The sequence below is a fragment of the Pteropus vampyrus genome, unplaced genomic scaffold (assembly GCF_000151845.1).
Source record: "Pteropus vampyrus isolate Shadow unplaced genomic scaffold, Pvam_2.0 Scaffold199, whole genome shotgun sequence".
NCBI classification, from domain to species: Eukaryota; Metazoa; Chordata; class Mammalia; order Chiroptera; family Pteropodidae; genus Pteropus; species Pteropus vampyrus.
In genome coordinates this window covers 2,003,884-2,009,883 of record NW_011888980.1, presented here as the reverse complement: position 1 = coordinate 2,009,883, position 6,000 = coordinate 2,003,884, and positions in this window count along the sequence as shown.

Below are 6,000 nucleotides of genomic sequence, written 5' to 3'. Positions count from 1 at the left end.
TGTTGCTAGGAGACTGAAGGGCTATACTTCCATCATCTCCATACTTGCTGGGAGATTGAGTAATTGGTCTCTGGATGTGCGTGTGCTGCTTCCCAAAATATCTCTTTAAAAAGAGGTGAGAGGAATGCGGAGTCAGTCTGTAGGATGATGGAGGGTGGACTGTGTCCCAAGAGGGCAGCAAGTTTCAAGAGCCAAGACTGAAGCTGAGGGGTGGGGGGGCCCTCATAGGGGACAGAAATGGGGAGCTGTTTATAGTTTTCTCAAATTCTTTGCCATCTCAGCCTTGCTATTGGGGACCGATCTCCTAAGTGGAATCTGGAAATTGGGAATAACTAAAATTTAACGAGCAATGTGATTTGGTTTTTCGTTCTTACTATTGAGACACAACAAGGCTAGGAGAAATAATTAAATTTCATTTTGTAGATATTTAAAATGTAAATGCGCACCCTTTATAGTGCTTGATTATAGGTGTCGAACCCTGTTTTGTGTAGAAGGGGGATGAAAGAAGAAATAAGGCATGCTATGGACATACGCATGTGCACATTCACATATGTACACACACACCCTCGTGCACACACATGCACACAGGCCAGTGTGATGAAAATGCCTGCTTCAGCTGCCAGGAGTCAAAGATATAGAACATTAAGGCCCATAACTGCAGGGTCTCTGCAGTTAGGAAACCTCAAAGTGACAGTCAACACTGCCTCTAACAGCTACATTACTGCTCATGACCTTTCTGTGCCTCAGTTTCCTTATCTGTAACCTGACAGGCTGAGCATCCCCAAGGTGCACTCCAATCTCCAACTTAAGTGGAGTGTGACATCTACTCCCACCTTCTCCCTATAGCCAAAGAATAATGTTATATTATGTCTTTATGGAGATATTAAATCTTCTCCTTTAATTAATGGGAAAAATCCAATTGATTCCTGAATTTTTCATTTTTTTCAAGTGACTATTCAATTACCTATTGCTGGAAGTCTTGAAGAGTAGATTTATAAATGGAATAATTGACTTTTAAATTTTATTTTCCTTTTTATCAAACTTTGCATACAATAACTTACCATGTTCAAAAATCCAATTTTTAATAGCATTACTTTTTTTTTTTTTTTAAACCAAGGAAGGAGGGTGGAAAGAGGCAGTGGTGAAGATATATTGATACTATATCCTGATCTTATAAATGAGAACTGAGAATCTGGGGAGTTTTCCTTAAAGTCACCGGCCAGATGATTGTGTTCTAAAATTCTATCAAGAATTAGGAAACTCCTCTTTTAGTTCTGACTCTGTACCTAACTCATGGGACCACGATCAGACCCTTATCTGTAAAATGGGGATGTGGAAAGCCTGTGCTCCAATCCTCAGAGGAATGTTAGGAAGTAAAACGCCATAATAAATGTAAATGCACTTGGGAATATAGAAAGGGTGCACAGAATGTTCTGCATTTTTTCACTGCGTGCCTGAGAAATTTATTCATTTATTCAGCAGCATTTTCTGAGATGTTGCTGCCACCAGGTCTCGTTAGGCATTCATTCACATGCCATGTACACATGGTTAATGTCATCCATGGTCTATAGTGTCCCACAGTTCCAGGGAGAATGACCCCGACTACTACAGATAACTGAATTCTCAGCCACCACACCCCATGAATACTAGACATTCTCCTAGGCTGAACCTTTGCACAGTGTGAAAAAATGCTCTCAAATCACTCCTACGAGTGTCTGTCTTATTTTGTTCTTGAACACTCCCAGTGACACAAATCTCAGACGCTTTACTTCCTGTGTTAATGAATGCCAGTGCCTAATCATTGTACAAGCAGATGTTCCTTAGGAAAAACAAATAAAATTAAGGCTATCTTTAGGTTAGCAAACACCCCCACCCTTGGCTGAGCAGACAAATAAGCAACGCCTTTCATTTTTTTTTCTCTTTCATCAGAGATGGCAAAGTTCACCATCCCATGAACACCCAAATGTCCTTGTTTTTATCTGCACCCAGGATTATTTTGAATGGACCAGGGATATAAGGGCTGTGAAGAGCTCTGTTAATTGTCTTGATGCCATTGATAAATTATTCTCCTGGAGAAGAGGAGACACACCTCCTTTTAATCTTTCCGATCCCTGAAAAAGGTGCTTTCTCCTTCTGCTAAGAATGTGTTGCAGCCTGGAGAACAGGTGGAAAAAATAGGCTGATGCGACTAAAGAATAACCAGAGAATTGTAGACTGGGCACTAGCTTCACCAGACAGAGCTGGGTTCCTTGACCTTTCTCCTGGGTATTTGGCAAGCGGTCCAGAGTTTTCTGTAGGGGGATGGATGTGGGAGGAAGACCACAAGGAAGTTATAAAAGGATGCCAAGTTATAATGAATAAGAGTTATTCTGTGCACTCCCAGGAGATCTGAGCCCATGAGAGACAGTTGTTGGTTCAGCACCAGGAAGTGCTTGCTAAAGAAGCTTTGTAAAATGAAAATGAACTGTGGGTGAAGGGTTGGGGCGGGAGCAGGAGGAGGTGTTCATATAAATTCCCTCTTACTAGTGCTGGGCCCCTGGCAAGGATGTGCACAGGACTGCCCTCTATTGCCCTTCCAACTCTATGAATCTGTGATACTATAGGAGACCCAGGAGAGCCATTCTGATCCATATTCACCCCCTTTACCTCAAAGCCAGAAAGGCCATTATTTGTCTCCAAAAAGTTCTGTCCCAGAAATAAGAAGTTATTAAATAACTCTGCAAAGTGCTTTTTTAAAAGTCCACTATAGAAAAGTTCACCAGTTAGGCCGAAATGAACAAAATAACCACCACCCTTAAAGATGTCGCGGATTTTTTATGCCTTTTCATTTGGCATAATGCTCAACTTCCAGCAAGTATAGACAGAAGTCCTCTCTAAGAGACTTGTAATACTTGCTTCTGGAGTTATGGATTCTTTATTTAAAGGGAAACCACCATGGTAACTCGGTTGTCCACTTGAAAATAAAACCTGGCCATTTTTATTTTCAGTCATGGTAACCTTGCTTTTTCTAGAGGCTTGTCTGGGGTCCCCAAACTAAGTCAGGAAGAAAAATCACCTTCTTATTATTTATGAATATTTGAAGTCATTTATACTAATAACTTATGGTTTCAAAGCATGAATTATGTCATCTGAACCTGGAGAAAAAGCCCATATTAAATAGTTTTGAAATGAGTAATCAAGGGCTTAAGAAGGTTAAAAGGACTTGCCTAGGGTCACACCCCTTTTTTCTCAGCATCAGTCTACCATAACTGCCTGCCTAGTTTCTTGACCTCTTAAGCTCTTTAAGTTCTTATTCATTCATCCATCCACTCATTCAAAAATGATTAAGCACCACCTATGTGTCAAGAGTTATGCTAGATAGGGAACGAAAGACACTAGAATCTGTTCCTGTGTAAAGCTTACATTCTAACTGTAGAAAATGGACAACAACAACAAAATAATCAATAAAAATTGCAATATTGTCACAGGAACAGGGTAAATGACTAGAAAGTACATAGAATAGACCAGTTGGAATATCATAGTTTGAGGGGAAGACTCATGGGGACAAAATCAGTATCTAGTATGGGTGTTCTCAGTTCCGTTGCCCATCATTCTCAGGGATTAGTGCACACAATAATCTCGTAGGACTGAATTTAGTCTCAATTCAGTTGGGCCTGTGGGGTTTATAAATTGCATGATTAAGGAAGTACTGGCTTCTCCCCTTCACTGATCTAGGGTTAGCATTTAATAGCATATGGCAGAACTTCAACTTCAGTGATTCCTGCCAGCTCAGTATTCATGGTCATGGGCTGGGTCCAAGACCTGTGGTTGCTCTCCATCTTATAGCAAGCTAGCAGCAGGATGATCTCCATCAGAACCCATGATTGGAGAACCACCAGCTGTTCTTCTGGAATAATGAAGGGCTGCAGTCCCAGCCTTTTAGCTGATCAAGACTGATTGATTGATTGATTGATTGATTATCTTAAGCACTGGGCCATAACTGGTTTCCATAAAGCTTTGCAGAAAACTTTATTTTCTGAGAGAACATGTAATTCACTACTGAACTCCTTGGGTATTCATGATCTACTTTCCATATCCTTCTAGTGCTTGATCTGGTACTCTTGAACTCAAGTTCTAGACCCTTCTCTGTCTGGCCCATTCTCTGCTGCATCAAGTCCTAGGTCTAGCACCAGGACTTGGATGGCTTAAATTCTGGAGCTGAGTCTTATCATCCCCTAAAACCCTATTTTTCTCCCTTAGCTGCATGCTAGAAACACCTAATGAATTAAAAAAAAAAAAAAAGCCTGTTTCTTGCCCCACCTCAGACTAATTCTTTCAGGGTAATTCTTTGACTTTTCCATTTTTCAAAATTCTTCATGTGATTCTGATCTAATACAAAAGCTGAGAAGAAACACTCTAATATTCATCTTGCAAGAAAAATAGACTATGTGAAGAGAACCTTTATCTCAAATTAAGGAAGAAAGTTTTGAGATTTCCAGGGAAGATGAAAGACTGAGGAAGTACACAAAGCCTCCCATTTTGTTTTGAACACAAACATATGTTGATGAAATATAACAAAGTTGGGGGGGGGGTAAAAGGAAAAATCTCCATGAACCAAATGAAACTAAAAGCCAAATTAAGGTTTTGGAGGTAAAGCCTTGTGACCCATCTTGAGAGCAAATAATCATAATACCTAGTGAGTTGGATATCAGGAGGTGGTGGGCTCTGGGGAATGGCTGGGGATTGATTTTGCCCCTGCAGGATGTGGAGTTGGATCAAACAGCATAATTTAAAGGAAATGAAGAAAGTGGCATTTTCCACATCTATGTTGGTGTCTACAAATCTGTATCTACCATAGGAGAAGAAGCTAAGCAGTAGCTGTCCATAAGGAGGTTGTTATACTATCTGTGTGGCAATTGACTTTAAATTTATAATGTGATGTGTAAGTTAAATCTAGCTTATACACTAGAAGTGACTAGATATCATGACATATCTATCTAATGACATATAGATATTACATGCAATGCCCATGTGAAAAGTGACTTTAGTAGTTAATTGGAACTTAAAATAATGTTGTCTAAACTAAAGGGTTTGTTAATTAGTATAAGGGACATTAAAGATGTGTGTGTGTGTGTGTGTGTGTGTGTGTGTGTGTGTGTGTGTGTGAAATGACTGATTCTGAAGATCGAAGATTTATTAGAAATATTGTACAAGTGGTTCCACTTGTATTTCTGCATAAAGAAGGCAGAAGAATCTGGCAATGCCAGGAGTGCAGCTTTCAGTGACCAGAGTTCCCTGGGTCTTCTATTGTTCTTCCCTGTCATCTGATCTGAGTAGAAGCCAAGTTGGTCCTGCCATTAGTACATCAGTGTATCTGCCTTTGAGCATGCTTTCCATGCAAGAACAGGGAGGGGAAGTTTCTTGGCTTATATAGCAGTGGTATAGTCTTAATAATAAATCATTACTTATTTGGATGAATTTGATTTGAACCTCGCATTCTTTGTAAAACATCACCTGTAGATGACAATGGGGGATGAGGTGTTTAGCTCTCATATAGCTCTAATCATAGGCGTCTACCAAAGAACCTGACATTAGGGAAATGGCAAAATTTACAGAGATTTCTTTTTGCAAGAGAGATATTCTAACATCACCCCAAGGCTCAGAAACCCACTGATAGGCAGCTGCCTCCACCTGCAGGCTTACCATCCTCAAGACTGATGGGTGGGAGATGAAGGATTAGGAGCACCTGACTCAAGAAAGCACCAAAAAGGCCTTGCTGGAGAATCTCACTTGACTTTGGGCTTTGGGTTAGTGGTCAAATTCTTACCTTTTCTCTAATGACCAAAGTCCTCACACCCCAGATTAAATTTCCTAGAAACTCTCTAGTCTCCTTGAACTTGAATCTTGGCATTAGTTCCCACTGATAACTTCATTCCTATAGGGCTGGGCTATTGAACTTCATTCTACTATTCTCTGAGGGGCCTGGAGCCCAGACCCTAAAAAGTAAGTCACATGACTAGG